This window comes from Physeter macrocephalus, chromosome 20, assembly GCF_002837175.3.
Source record: "Physeter macrocephalus isolate SW-GA chromosome 20, ASM283717v5, whole genome shotgun sequence".
NCBI classification, from domain to species: domain Eukaryota; kingdom Metazoa; phylum Chordata; class Mammalia; order Artiodactyla; family Physeteridae; genus Physeter; species Physeter macrocephalus.
Genome location: NC_041233.1, coordinates 67,632,580 through 67,648,477, shown reverse-complemented (window position 1 = coordinate 67,648,477; position 15,898 = coordinate 67,632,580). Strand labels below are relative to the sequence as shown.

Genomic DNA, 15,898 nt, shown 5'->3' with positions numbered 1-15,898 from the left:
GTCACTACAGAGTTCCATTAAAAGAGTTTTGTGGGGTTTTTTAATGTTTTATACAAAGGGGGAGGGCATTCCAGATTACGTAACTTTGCTCTAACACACAGGTAATAAGGAATGGCGCCAAAAACCTTGGCCTGCCCATCTAGCTCCAAAGCCTTGGCTGGTCCATTCCACTACACTATACCAGCCCACCACTCCTACTAAAATCCTCTGCCCTAAACAGGACCCCAGGGTATTTGGTGAGGCCCTTAGTTGGCCCTTAGAGTTTTCACAGAGGTTGTCTCCAAAATACATATGTGCATACTCAAACAAGTCACCAGCAAACACAGAAGGCCCCTTCTCCCAAATAAGCACCAAAATGATTAAACGTGGACTTCTCTAGGTCTGTGTTTTTGTGCAACATTGTGTGTGTGTGTGTGTGTGTGTGTGTGTGTGTATGGCCCATCTCACACACCCCACACAGCACCGTTCTATTACTACATGTGATGGAACACAGGACTTCTACATTGTGTAAGTGAACATTAAAAGACAAAGAGATTATGCACTTCTCTAGGTCTGTGTTTTTGTGCAACATACATTGTGTGTGTGTGTGTGTGTGTGTGTGTGTATGGCCCATCTCACACACCCCACACAGCACCGTTCTATTACTACATGTGATGGAACACAGGACTTCTACATTGTGTAAGTGAACATTAAAAGACAAAGAAGACCGCTGTAGAATTAGTGCTTCGAACCTAGAGTTGGGAATTAGCAAGTGGAGCTCCCCAGCACAAAAGGCTCCACCAGTGTTTCTTCCACTAGTATTCTACCGTAGGTGGTTTCGCCCTTGCAGATCTCAACGTCAACAAGCAGGCCTAAGAACAGGTAAAGGGGATTCCCTGAGTGAACACACTAAGCACCCAGTGTATACGCAGTCCCCCAACAAGCAGAAGATCAGATGGGTCTACTTCTTTAAACACGTCCCAATTCCATTTCTGAACAACATCTGAGTGTTTGCGGGTGTTCACACGGCCCCAGCACATACTCCTGGAAGGCTTCTTTGACTTAGTCCAGCAGAAAGAAACAGGCTCCTGTTACACTTCTCCCCCTGAGCTAGACACAGCATCGTGCTCACCACACCCAACATCCGCCTCTGAGGAGGTCCACCCCACCCTGGGCTGCACCCCACCATGTGCAAGCCCCTCCCCGCTAACTGGACTGGAGACAGCATGTTACCCAAGGACGGCCAAGGCTGGACAGTGGCCATCAACAGGCACAGACACCCCAGCCAAACAAGGGGCAGGGAGCCAAATTCTCCCTCTTGGTTTTTTAGGGTTTTTGGTTTACTTAATGGGGAACTCAGAACAAACTGGGAGCCAAGGTAAAGGGACACAGAGAAGAAGTCCATGAGGTGAAAGGGCCGAGGTGGAACGTGCGTGTGGAAGTGAGGAGAACAAGGGGACTCGGGCAGAGAGCATGAGGGTGCAGAGAGAAAGTGGCCTGCAGACTGGGAAGGGTTAAGAGATGATACACAAAGATGAGAGGAGACGGGCCAAGGGCTAAGTAACATCTCGGCGTGGAGCAACTCCTGCCCTGCCGTCCCTCCAGCAGCCTGGGGTCGGGAGCTGTCCCCAGCTCCCTGGCTGCCAGAGCCAATGGCCAGCGGCTCCCCTCTAGCTGTTGAATTCCTGTCCATGTCTCCGGGAGGCCAAACCACTACAGCAGCATCTCTTCTTCCTGATTCTCCCGTGTAGCCTTAAAATAAACCCCGCAAGACTCACAGTAACCGAACTGCATGCTTTGTTCCCCAAGCCCACATCCTTTCCACTTTCCAAGCATCCTGGACCACTCACAAGGGCTTCTGGGTCATCACCATTCAGCTGGGCCCATTTTTACCCAAATAAATCATCTTGTTCACTGTAAACAGTGAGCAAGAGTGTACAGAGCAGAGGGGCCGTGAAAACCTGGTATACAAAAAATCGTTATATTTTGTTCAAAATGGGAAGTTGGTGTAAGCTTCATTAGTCTTTTTTTCTTTTTTGAAAGGGGAGTTAAGTCTACACTGTTCTCACATGTCATAAGTGGTCTCCCAGGACTGTTATCTCCTCAGCAGGTTTAATAAGGCACTTAAGACTTAACAAAAATACTAACTTTCTAAAAGGGACTTCAGAGTTTAACTGAAGTCCATAAAGTTATACCAAATGCCATGGAGGAAGACATGTGCCCAGTTAGAGGTTTTTAAAGGGTACCCAGAGATGAAAGAGAGAAGAACAAATTGAGGAGAAACCTGGTCCTCCAAGATTATAAGGCTCTGTCCACTGACTCTATTTTCCATTTTACAGTCACAGCAGAGGACAGAGATCATTGAATCACTAAGTTTCCAAGCTATAAAGGGACCCAAAAAACCCCAGTCATACATAACCCCTATTATCTTTTTTTAAATCTATGAAACAAAACATGCCAAGACTTGCCCAGGGTCACACGGCAAGTTTCTGACAGGAGCAACAAAGGACTCAGCCTCCCTGGGTCTAAGCCCAGGCCTCATTCCCTTCTGCCCTGGAATTTAATTTTCAACACATTGAAAGTTTCTGTGAAATCTAAACATAATTACATCAAAAGTCTAGCACTACTTATGAAATCTAACAGAAAAATATATTGCCTCTCAGAAGCTTCACCAGAGAAGCTTGGCAACAGAGAAAAATTATGGCTAAGTATTTCAGGGGCGGCGGAGGGGCAGGGGGGAGAGGTACAAAGAGGTTTGTGGATAATAAAATCACTTCCAACCCAAACTGACCCACATTTAGAAGTCCAGATCCAGTTAATCTGACATCAGTCAATTCTGTGCTGCAGTCCAAGCATTTGAAAATTTACTTTGGGCTGAGTATTACCAGAAGATTCTTCCTGCCAGTGGTCTGCAGTTCATTTCTTTGTATGACAACCTCAACACCCAGGACTCCAGTCCTTCTGGAGCTCATCCTACAGGCTCTTAACTGGTAGATTTAGTTCAAGGTCCTCAAAGTATACATCACTGTCCAATTCACATAGTATGTTAATAACTGTGGGTTATTATGTTGATTTATTCAAAACCGCTCACGGCAGAAACACATACTCTTTGGGCCGTTCTTCCACTGTATGTTCAAATGCATCACACTTACAGTAAGGTTAATGCGAGGTGCCCATTCTTCCCGAGAGAATACAGAAGAACGGTAATACATTAAATTCTCCAATATCGTCTTCTGATGAAGCCTCTGTAATCATCGTTCCCATTCCTGCTTTAGCCCAAACCTTCCAATGGGGAGATGGGCTAAGGAGAGGTTGGAATGTGGACATATTTTCAATGGTGTGCTGATGGAGAAGCAGGCTTTGCACAGCAGCCCAGATTCATCATCTATCAAGACCAGCACCTCCCTTTAATGGTCAAAAGCAAGGTGAAGGGGCTTCCCTAGTGGCGCAGTGGTTGAGAGTCCGCCTGCCGATGCAGGGGACACATGTTCGTGCCCCGGTCCGGGAGGATCCCACGTGCCGCGGAGCGGCTGGGCCCGTGAGCCATGGCAGAATCCTGTAAAATTGGTCCACGTGATCTTCTAAGTGCTGATCTTTGGCCGATCCTGTCTCATGACTCTGATTTGCTTTTATTCTTTCAGCGCAGCTTAAAAACCTGATCCATAGGGGCTTCCCTGGTGGCGCAGTGGTTGAGAATCCACCTGCCAGTGCAGGGGACATGGGTTGGAGCCGTGGTCCGGGAAGATTCCCACAAGTCGCGGAGCAACTAAGCCCGTGCGCCACAACTACTGAGCCTGCGCCTTAGAGCCCGCGAGCTACGACTAATGAAGCCCACGTGCCTAGAGCCCCTGCTTCGCAACAAGAGAAGCGCGGAGCAACTAAGCCCGTGCGCCACAACTACTGAGCCTGCGCCTTAGAGCCCGCGAGCTACGACTAATGAAGCCCACGTGCCTAGAGCCCCTGCTTCGCAACAAGAGAAGCCACTGCTTCGCAACAAGAGAAGCCACTGCAATGAGTAGCCCCCACTCACAACTAGAGAAAGCCCGTGCACGGCAGCGAAGATTCAACACTGCCAAAAATAAATAAATAAATAAATTAATTAATTAATTAATTAAAAAACAAAACAAAACCTGGTCCATACAAATCCTACACCTTTACGTGATCGAAAGTGGGTCTGCAAGTTTCTTACGTAGTATTCTTTTGAAATTTAGAGTTCCAAACTGCCCAGCTTTCATTCAGAGCTTCTCCATCCTAAGACTCACATTGTGCCTCCATGTTGACATTTCTGAAATTTAGATGCATGTGATAGGTACAGAAATTTAACACAGTAGTGTTTCTTTACTCCCTGAAAATGTGCTATTAGATTAAAGGCATATCTTACAACTGTTGGTGTATTCGATTTAGAAAACATGGTACTGCCAATAGTTATTCTCATGCATTTCTCTGGCAGGTTCTTGCCTTCACACACTGACACAAACCAAATAATAAGAACTGACACAGCTTTATATTGATGCAAAAGACTTATCTGCAAAGCCCTCCAAGTATTAGTAGCACCCCCCTCCTAAACATTGGGCAAAGCAACACATCCTGTTTGAAAAGCTGTTTCTCTACCAGACCACCTGACTCACAACACCTCTCATTCCTGACTACAATCCGTGAGGGAGATAGTTATTATTTTCCTCACTTTACTGGTAAGGACACAGATCGGTAACTTCCCAAAAGCTGACAGAGTGCAGAGCCCGCGGGTCAGGGTGAAAACCAAAGGGTGTCCATCTCCAAAGCCAGTGCTTTTAACCGCTAGGCTCCACAGCCCTACCCCTTCAGAAGCCATGCTTATTCCCCCCTTCTTTACAGACGAATAAGCCGAGGCTCCATACTAAGCCATCAAGACGGAGATAACGTAACTGCAAGCGGAGAGGCCAGGCAGTGGGAACCAGATACTGTGTGAGTTGGGAGGCAGGAAGTACTTTTTCCAATGCACTAGGCAAAAAGTACAGGATGGTCCCAAATGGCATCCTTAAGATAATGAATGAATGAATGAATGAATGAATGCATGTGTCCTTTACTTTGCATACCTGAGTATTTGGGATAAAGTTTCCACTTATATGAATGGATCTATGGATGCCTTCTCGTCTCTGCCCTTGACCCCACCCGAAATGTTTCCCGACTCTTTGGATATTACATTCCATACTTCTAAACAAGAGGCTACTTTCCCCACATTCAAAACAGGCCTTCTGCCAACCCATGAGATTGCCAGCCTGGTAAACAGCCCTCACACCGGCCACACTAACCACCTGCCTTACTCTGGGTTCCGGAAGGAGTAGGTGGTACCAAAGAGAATGCAGCCTCTGGGAGCTGGAGCCCTGCCTGACCCAACTTCCTGGCTTATAAGTTCAATGAGAGGCAGGTCAGGCAACCTGGGACACTTACTTTTCTCTCTGGAGAATGGGATAACCTGTGCATCATTTACTCAAAGCCTTCTTGTCACTGGATGAGTATGTGGGGAAACATGAAGGCAGAGCATTATTTAGATGAACGGTTATTAGAGGTAACACTAGCAGTAAACAAGTTCAATTGCACGGCCTACTACTCCACAAATTCTGGCTAGACACTTATTTATACTTCAGCTGAAAATCTATGAGCCTGCCTAGAGAGGGGGCGAAATTTCACTTGAAGGAATGACAGAATATTTTCCCAGGCCCTCGGCTGCTTCATTAATGCTTGCCTTATTTGGGGAAAAAGAAAAACTGGCTGAGGCATCCGTGGTAGTTTTACATGCCGTGAACTGGCAATGTTTTGGAACAACAAACAACTTTTGTCCTAGGGTACTTATGGCATCATTATCGCATTTTCCAAGCCCGGCTGCCGCGCTGCCAGGGAAAGAAGGAAGGAGCTGGGGAACAGTAGTACCTTCACCAGTGGCAGGGCTGAAACAAGGGGGCTTTAGAATAAATCTTGGTCCGTGTGCACATTTATGGCAAAATAACCCATGTGCATTTACCTTATAAAAGTGTTACAGGTAGGCATACTTATGTAATTTATTTAATGTTCTTTAACATCCATGCTTACTTGGGTTTCATACAATTTATTAAGTTTTCGGTCTGGCCTGCAGAAATGGGAAAAATAAAAGCAGATGTGAACGGACTACCCCCATCTAAATGTTCACCAACCTCCTGCAAAGCCTGGAACCAGCTAGGAAATACCTCTGCGGCCACCATTGGGAGCCTGCCCTGGCCGGGGCCCTCGCTTCCATCCAGGAGAAGCCTAACCTTAAAGGTACAAGGGTCTCCGCAGCTGAGTCAAAGAATAAAAATCTCAAGCAAGAAAAGCTTGATGCCTGATTGGAAGCCTGGTAAACATCACAAAAGGAACAGTCCCCATTCAGGAGATAAAAAGCAAGATGGTGGAGGCCCAGCCAGACCCAGCCAGTCCTTAAGAGTCTCTAAGTAGCAATGTACTCCCCCCCTCTTCCTTCCTCCCAGGAGTCCCCTAGACTTGTCTATTTCAGGAACCCCACAGCCTTTTAGGAACTTCCTTAAACCTGCCTGGATGACACACAATCCACCCATCCAACAGAACACATATAACACACTTGTACTTGCAGGCACACACATCTATGAGCGTGCACGGACACGGACACACACACACACACACACACACACACACACACACACACACACACACACACACTTCTCCTGCTCTGCCTAATCTTCCTGCGCTTGGCCCTGTGGTTTAATATTTACCACATCTCTCGGCACATTCCCCTTTTTGCTAAATAAAAACTCTTTCATTGCTCTTCTCTTGGCCCCTTTTTCTTTCTCCAGCCTCTCTGGCTCCTTGGGAGAGGCTCAGAATCAGCCAGTTGAGGGGTCTTAAGAGAAGCCAGACCGGAGGAGAGGGAGGGCTGGGAGGTAGAGGTAGTAGATTCAATCCAACAGCTTCAGGTAATAGAATCAAAACACTGTCAACACCCGGTGCCGTTTCCTTCAGCTCACAGAGCCCACACGCCTTCCTGGGTCCACCCAGGGTCCACCAAGGCGCCCATCTCCTCCGCTCTCTCCCCGCCCCTCGCTCCCTTCAGCCAGAGCAGGGCTGTATCTCAGGCCATCTTGGTCCATTCACCAATACAGACGGCTCTGTAAAATGTCATTGCTTCATTGTTTAAGAAACTGGGAGGAAACAAGGAGTATGTTTTTGGCCCATCATAAAAGCAGCCTAAGAGTTTGGTTTGGGGCCCCGAAGCCAATGACTGTCAAAGGGGAAGTTTATTAGTAAATACAAGCATTAGCCTATCATCAGAGAGTGTTTCTCTCTAAGGTCAAATTTACATCTCCAAATATTATTGCCCTAAGAACAGAAGACATGTAGACAGTGTGTGTGTGTGTGTGTGTGTGTGTGTGTGTGTGCGCACGCGCGTGTGTGTGTGTGTGTGTGTGTGAAGGGGGGATTGTTGGATGGTTTCATGAGCTAAGAGCTATTTCTTGAAGTTGAGCTATTTCCTAAAGCTGGGCTTAGGAAGGCTATCCCCAGAGAGATGACAGGAAGTGTGTGACTTCATAACAGAAACACTGTCCGAACTGTGAGAGCACTGTGGTCAAGTAGGGGAGAGAAGGCTAGAATGCAAGGTTCCCAGGTCCAGAGTTCACTCAGTGCATTGCCTTCCCTAATATAAAATGAGAACGATGAGAAATTTTATGCACAGTCCCTCAAGATTATTCATGGTATATGTGTGTCTAGAAACACACACACATTCATCCCCCCTCCCCCCACCTCTGTTAATATTTAAGGAAAAGCATCACACCCGATTTATTAGTCAATCTTTGGTAATAAAGAGTTCAAAATGAAACCCTCATTTATTTATTAAGACCCCAGAGTGTCCCTCGGGCCCAAGACCCCAGGGGATTGTAACAGACCACAAAGCCCTGACCTCCTGTCTTGCTCCAACCCCTTCCCCAGCTTAGACAACTCAGTTGCTATTAAAATATCTAACGGGCCCTTAATTGGGTTGATGTTTTACCTAGTTGGCGTAAACGAAATAATCTGGTCTGGAAAGACTAAACTTCACTATTATCTGTTATCCCCTCACTGGCCACACACCCCTCCTGCCCAAAAGGGGAGGGAAACAAAAAAGGAACAACAACAAAAAAAAAGCGCTAGGACCCTAAAAGAAACACACAAGAAAGAAATGGGACCAAAGGCAGGAAAAGACACCCCTAACATCAGGAAACTGTTAACTTATATTCCTACCGGGTTATACCTAGGCTTTTAGGGAAATGTGGTGTGGTCCACCTTCTGGTGGCTTCACATGGATGTATTCTGCGGGCACATGGGAAGTTAAGAACTAACTGGGTACCGAGGAGCTTCCAGTCTCGGCGTGAGGCAGCCAGTTCCAAGATGGCGCGGCAAGAGTGAGTAGAGGTTGGGCAGAGAACAGCGGGGTCTGAGGAGGGCCTCCTGAAGGTGCCTCCGGAGTTTAGCCACGGAAGAGGCAATGAAGGACTCATTGGATGGCTGAGGCGCAGTCGTCTTCATAGAATTCATTTCTTCCACAGGAATCACATTACTGAACAGCACGTCCAAACTCTTTCGGCCATGGTGTAAGTTTAACCTTTCACTCTCCATGCCCTCCCCCAACCCCAGCAGAAGTTTTCTAAGAGGAGTCTCCTATCCTTTGTTAACAACAAGAACGAACAGATGTAGAAAAGACGGTATTTGCCCCTTTCCTCCTATTTCTTCATATCATGCTTCCAAAGCTCCCTTTACCTCTAAGTCACCAGAGATTCTTTTAGAAACATCTTCTAGCTCTTGCGTAGGAAGAGACTGAAAACACCCATACTCTCAAGAGGGCAGGTAGTGCTGACTTTGAACTCTTAACCTGCTAGTGTGGCCACCAGCTGACAAACTGGGAATTCCCTTTGTCAGGAAAAAGATCAGAATATAGACTGTGTGGTTCCAGGGGAGAATCAATAACTGTCAGAGGGGGGGAAAGGGAGAAAAGGCAGGCACTTAATTCACTGCCCTTTCATCTCAATGGAAGAGCAAATTTCCTAGGTGACACAGTCTTTTCTTTCCTCCGAAGTCTTGTCCAGAGAAGACCACAGGAAATACTTATGATTGGAAGGTGTCAAATTAGTGCCTGCAATGATTATTACAAACATGCTCATGAATACCTAGACATAAGGGAAAACTGAAGATTGCAGTTTTACAAGTCACTGGAGAGGTTATTTTATGCCCATCCCTTACATTAAGGAAATATGTCTGAAAAGCGGCAGTTTATCCTAGTCAGCATCCCAGGTAAAGACACTGGGCCTCGGCACACACTGCATCCAGGAGGAGCAGATGGACTTGTCATCACCCCTGCGCTCTCCGTGAAGTGACCGAGAAACGCAAACCCGCCATCCAGCAAGTGGGGGACATGCCAGCCAGTAACCCCAAACGTCACTGGGCTGCCTCGTGAAAGAAGTTTAAACTTCTTGAGAACTTAACTTACCTGGAAGGAGGGTGTCCTTAGCTCCCTGAATAACAGATAAAGGGGAAAGAGGGTAAATATACACACAGAGCCTGACAATGGATTCCCAAGACCTCCTGAATCTGTGACATCATCAAACAGCTTACTTGACTCCCACCCTTAAGACTTCAGGGCTCCCAAGTGAACAATGTGAGATCTCTCCCAGACATGAACTTTGACGCGGCTCAATGAGGCCAGGGCTCCCCATGGCAGCTACAAACTCCTCTTCACCCGGCAGCCGGCCACCCCTTAGCGCCCCCTCGCTCCAACCAGGGCAGCAAAGCCCACCGGTTCCCAGTGGTGCCCTCGCCCTTGGGGAGGCACCCTCCTTCCAGCACCCTCTCCCCTAGGTATTTTGGGCACGCCACGATCACATGGTGTACCAATTTATGCTTCCGCATCTAGAAACACAGTCTTCTGGGAAAAACAGGCTCTTTTCGGTGTGGCCAGGGAGTTTTGCCACAGCTTGTAATTTTGGCTAAGGAAGTGATTTCCTGTCTCACAGGAAACAGGAGCCAGAGCCGAGTTTAGCTGCTGCAAACCTCTGGCTTAAAAGTTAAAAAGGAGAGAAAGGCAACTACTTCTACTTATCAGGGAGTCAGAATCCCAGTCTTCCAAGAACATGAACCTCTCCCTTGACCCCTATTTATTAAAACAAGTTTATCTAACAAACAAGCCCAGTGCCTTCTGTCCCGAAAACGTGAGCTGGGCCTTTGCTTCTATAACAACACAGTCCTTTTAAAGCTTCTAAGGACATAATTACCAGTTGAGTTTTGAACTTTGCCCAGGTAAAGGCTGATACACCAGGCTTTGCTATTTGTTTCTCTAATCAACTGAATTCAAGTGTGAACAGAATTCTGGACTTCTTTTGTACCCATTTCTCCCTCTAAGATATAGTTACTTTTCCCCCTTTCTTCATCACTGAGTGAATTTTTATGGGTAGTAGAATACATTTTCTTTTATAAAATTCTAACCACGTGATTTTTATTCCAGAGGCATTTTTAAGAGGAACAAACACTAATAGGATATCAGCTGAAAGCTAAAATTCTAATTGTTATCAGAAATCCCGTTTCCTTCCCTAACCCTGCTGTCATATCCACTGGGGGCAGATAACTTACAGGGTAGCTATCTTTAAAAGCTGACAATATTCAAGGCTAACATTCAAATTTAAAAGGAAACATCCTGCTCTCCCTTCTTTCTCTCTCTCTCTCCCTCTCACACACACACACACACACACACACACACACACACAAAATTGCACCCAGGAATATGGACGTGAATGGCAGACGATTAAGAAAGAAACAAGCCACACTTTTCCTAACACTTACTGACATGTTTAATAGTTTCTAAATAAAAACTCCCTTCTCTCTCTCTCTCTCTCCCTCTCAGACACACACACACACACACACACACACACACACACACACACAAAATTGCACCCAGGAATATGGACGTGAATGGCAGACGATTAAGAAAGAAACAAGCCACACTTTTCCTAACACTTACTGACATGTTTAATAGTTTCTAAATAAAAATGCGATTTTGTCTTTTTTTTTTTTTTTTCCTTCTCAAAGCAATTTCCCAGCCAGCCTTGGGCAGTAAACAGTTAATATTCCACTCTCCCCTGCTGCCTTGAAAACCAAGGAAACAATTGAGACATTGTCCAGTGAACAAGACTCCCAGGGACTGACATTTTTGTTTATGTCCCAGTTCTCAGCCTGTCAATTTCCACTAGGCTGCCTGACCTGCACCAATACGGTCCACTGTGAGCTGAAAGGGCTCTGCTTCATTTATTTTATTAAAGCTTTGGTGTCTGTTTTTGATTCAAACTCCAAACCTCCCCACCCCCGCCTTTTCCCCAGAAAGTTGCCTCCTAACTTGGAGGCTGTGTTGCAATTCCTTCTTGGGACACGTTGCCAAGAAAAGTAACAAAATATTTTTGAATACCAACGTTTGCATGGTTTTGCCAAAGGGGGCGTTGAGGGGGGGAGGTGAACCTGAACACATCGCCCAGCCTTGAAAGCCTCCTGTTTTTATGGAGTCCTGAAAATATTCTGCTGAAATGTGTCCACAGGAGTGGATACCTACGGTGACCTAACATCCAAGCTCTGGCGCTTGGAAAACATATAAAACTCCACAGATACGTCTGAAAAACCCAAACTTCAGGTTCAAAAACAAAAAGCATACATCAATATTTTCCTCCCAACCAATGCCCCTGCCTGACTAATTGTACAAATTCCAGCCCCAAAGCTGCCTCCCCGTCCTACCTCCCCAGTCCTTCCCGTGCTCCAAGGACCACCCAACACTAGCCTGTGTGAGTAGGGGGGCTGCCCAAGTGGTACTCTGGGGCCCCGCTCCTGACACTTTATCTCCATGAAAAGCACATACAGCAGCGACCGTTTCCTGTTTGCGGAGCAGGCATGAACCAAATCACACCCTGTGCAGCAGCTATGGAATCCAACAGCATATGGCATTGTGTAAGGATTTACCACGGAATAAAGGCAGCAAAGCTCTCCTGCCGCGTCATATCAAATCCTGTCACTCTGCGCCTGGAGGTCTCTCTCTTTCCCACTGACCCAAGCCCATCTCTTTCCATTAAGGTACCACACGCACGCACGCGCGCGCGCACACAGTCCCAGACCCCAAACCTGAAACTTTTACAAGGAACAGGATACTTGAGAACTTGAAAGCCACATGGAGCCAACTTCCATCAGTCCTCCTAGACTGCTCCCGTTAAGAGACATAGCCCCCTCTTTTCACAAGCCGACCAGGAAGCCAAAGGATCGGGCTGGGGCTGCCCCCTGTCCCAGAGTGAAGTCCACGGTGAAGTCCATATCACCCTCGATCCTCAGACACCCCACGCAAACTCTGTATAAAAACCACATTTTCCAACTAACCATCTATACCATTCTTTTCCTTCTCACCCTCTCCAAAAATAGCGTTTGGCTACCTTCCCATTGCGGTTCTTTGTTTAGAATTGAGGATGCCCCAGGCCCTTTTCACCTCTGCTCTAAGGGGCCTCTTCAGACCCTTTCACAGCCTCCTCAGCGTCCCCAAGCTCAGGTCATCAGACACTGAAATAAATAGTGATACTTTTATGGTATATTTGAATGTAACAGGTTATTCTCTCCCACTTCCTAAAAGGAAGCCCTGTCAGGCAGTCGCAGGTTATTCCTGAGCCAAGGTTGAAAGGCAGAATCCCTAAGGGCCAAAGGTAAGATTGTAACATTTACAGTCCCCAGTTCTCCCCGATTTCAAGGCCCTAATGAACCAGCCTCGGGCCCAGGCAAGGCATTAACTCCTTCTTGCCAGAAGGTTCCATTCGCCCCGCTGGGTGAGCATCACAGCTCTGGAACCTCGCACGGTTCCGATCTCAGCTGGGGCACTGTCTTCTTGGGGAGCCCTCCCTGACCACCCCATCTAAAACAGCCCCCAGCCCATGGTGCTTCTCTGTCCCCCTGTCCTGCTTTATCTTCTCTGTGGCTCCTACCACGATCTTAAATGACCTTTCCCGTTCTCAGCTGGAAGCAGAGCACAGTGAATAAGATCTTGGCCACTGACGAAACTAATAACTGCAAAGGTCTGACTTTCTAACTATGGAGAAGCCACTTCCTTCCTTTCTGGGCTTCAGTTTCTTCATCTGTAAAATGGGCATATAATGATTGATGATACACATAATACCTCTGTACTCTCCAAACGGTTGTTAAGGATCGAAGTAATACATGGAGAATCTGGCACATAATATAAATGCTCAAAATATTGTTTTTATTATATTAATATTATTTATTATTTCATCTTTTTCATATCATTTATTTACTGGTTTGGGTCTGTATGCCCTCCCCATCCATCCTGCCTATAGAATAGAAGCTCCATGAGAACAAGAATAGTTTCTTGCCCATTGATATATTCCTAGCCTGTCTCCTTATGGGTAATCACTAAATATTTGTTGGAGGTTGGGAGAGAGAGAAAGAAAAGGGGCGGCGGGGAGGAAAAGGCAAATGTCTGGTTTTTCAGTTTGATCAATCAGTAATCATTCTAATTATTATCACCTACTCAGAGTAGCTTTCCTCAACTGATATAAAGGGGCAAAGACAAAAAGATCTCCATTGGTTAGGAGGTCTGCAGTCTTCAGAAACACTTAGACCAGATGCCATTTGCATCCTGGCTTCCTCACTTCCCCCCACTTCCTGGAGGAGGAAGAGTCAGGGGGCATCGGAAAGGCCTGCTCTGCAGAGCCCAACACAGGGACCAGGTCCTGGGAAACAACAGCCCTCAACTAGGCGTCCTCCCCGGCCTGCCCCTCTGAAGTGACAATGCTTTTCCAAGTGGTAAATGAATCATGTCAGACCAAAAGCCATTTTAAAAGTACACTTTGTAAAAAACCCGTACTACAGCACATTTCATTTATTAATTATGCTATGGATTAGGGATCAAAGTGGTAGAAATCTCAGTGTACTCGAAATAAATGGCTTTTGCGGTTACCTAAATCCTCGGAGTCCCCTGGAATGTAATTCCTTAGGCAAAAACAGCTTCCCAGACTTCTTGCCTCCACCCTCACAATAATACAGAGGAGGGTGGTTACTCAGCATCAGACCTGCATGATGCAATGATCTGGGCTTTTAACGTTTGAGTCCGTGAAACACGGAACTCTTCCTTTTCAACTGCCCTCCTAGTGATGGGTTTAGTTTCTATTATTGAATCTCAAATCCTTCCCCTTTTCCTTCCTGTCTTCCACCCTCACCCCCTCTTTCTTTACAATTAGATTCAAATTGAAAATAACCTATAAAGAGGTTGGAACTCAAACAAATTCCAAGTAACTTTGAAGAAGGCAATGGGGTGTAATATTAAGCACACAAGCTTTGTGGTCAGAAAGATCTGGATTTGAATGTTGGCTCTGCCACTTACCTCGTAAATTTAACTTCTTTAAGCTTGGGTTTTTTATCTTTAAGTGGGGATAAAATCACCTACTTCAAGAAGGGCTGCTGGAAAGATTGATGAGGTAAAATAAAGAAGCTTCTGTCCAGAGCGGGGCACCAGTACCTCATCAATATATGACCAAGAGTTATTTATTACCCTCGTACTTCCTTATTTTCCAGATACAGGTCTGGTCCACAGTTTCTGCACCTTGCTCCAAGTGAGTTGTTTTAATCATATTTAAATTCTAGTTTAAAAAAAAAAAAAAAACAATCCTCTGACTTAGATTCCTACCAAAGAAAAGTAATCTCCTTAGATGTGACTATTAGATAGCAGACACCCAAACAAAATCACAGTTCCTACACCAACTACTTGCAGAACTGGAGCTACTTAAAGTAGGTACAAAATGAAAGCACAGGGGAAAAGGGTGCCAAATTTGAAGGCATTAAAATTTAAAACTTTATTATTTAAAAACTCATCCAAGCAAAGTTTTAAAACATCACAAACTGGGAGAAAGTACAGTCATCCCTCGGTATTCATGGGGCGTTGGTTCCAGGACACCCCCTCGCACCCCCAAACACACGTGGATGGATGCTCAAATCCCTTACGCGAAATGGTGTAGTATTTGCATGTAAACTACACACGTCCTCCCTATACTTTAAATCATCTCTAGATTATTTATAACACCTAATACAAAGTAGATGCTATGTAAATAGCTGCTGGCACCAGCAAATTTAAGTTTTGCTTTTTGGAACTTTCTGGATTTTTTCCCCCCAAGTATTTTCAATCCACAGTTGGTTGAATTCACAGATGCAGAACCCATGGATATGAAGCGCTGACTACATTTCCAACACAAATCTCCAACTTATAGTAAAGAGATCTTATAAATCAATAAGGAAAAACTATCTGATTCTTTAAAATGAGCAGAGGAGGAGTAAACCAGGCAAGCCACAGAGGAGAAAATAAACAATGACAAGATTGTCAACCTCAGGAGTCAAAGAAATGCAAATTAAAGCATGATAAGACGTCACTGCACGCTATTCAGACTGGGCCAAAATTATAAGTCTGACAAGTATTGGTGAGATGTGGGGAAAGAAAGTGTTTATACTCCATACTCGTGATGCAAGTACTAATTGATCCAATCATTGCAGAGAGTGTGATGACTGATATCATGTGAACTATGACTGAATATCAGCATCTTACGTCCTACCAATGATTCTATACGGTATGAACCTCAGAGAAACACTCATACACGTGCCAACATAACACCTACCCAAGAACGGTTACTACAGCATAATTTGTAATCTTAAAAACTTGTATGCAGGGCTTCCCTGGTGGCACAGTGGTTGAGAGTCCGCCTGCCGATGCAGGGGACGCGGGTTCGTGCCCCGGTCCGGGAGGATCCCACATGCCGCGGAGCGGCTGGGCCCATGAGCCATGGCCGCTGAGCCTGCGCGTCCGGAGCCTGTGCTCCGCAACGGGAGAGGCCACAGCGGT

The 15,898-nt window shown here is 46.0% G+C and overlaps 1 protein-coding gene across 29 annotated transcripts in view; it reads right to left on the bottom strand.

Moving 5' to 3' along the window:
- Positions 1-15,898, bottom strand: part of TCF7L2 (transcription factor 7 like 2) — a 206,969-nt gene that overhangs the window by 97,250 nt on the left and 93,821 nt on the right. The window lies entirely within an intron of this gene.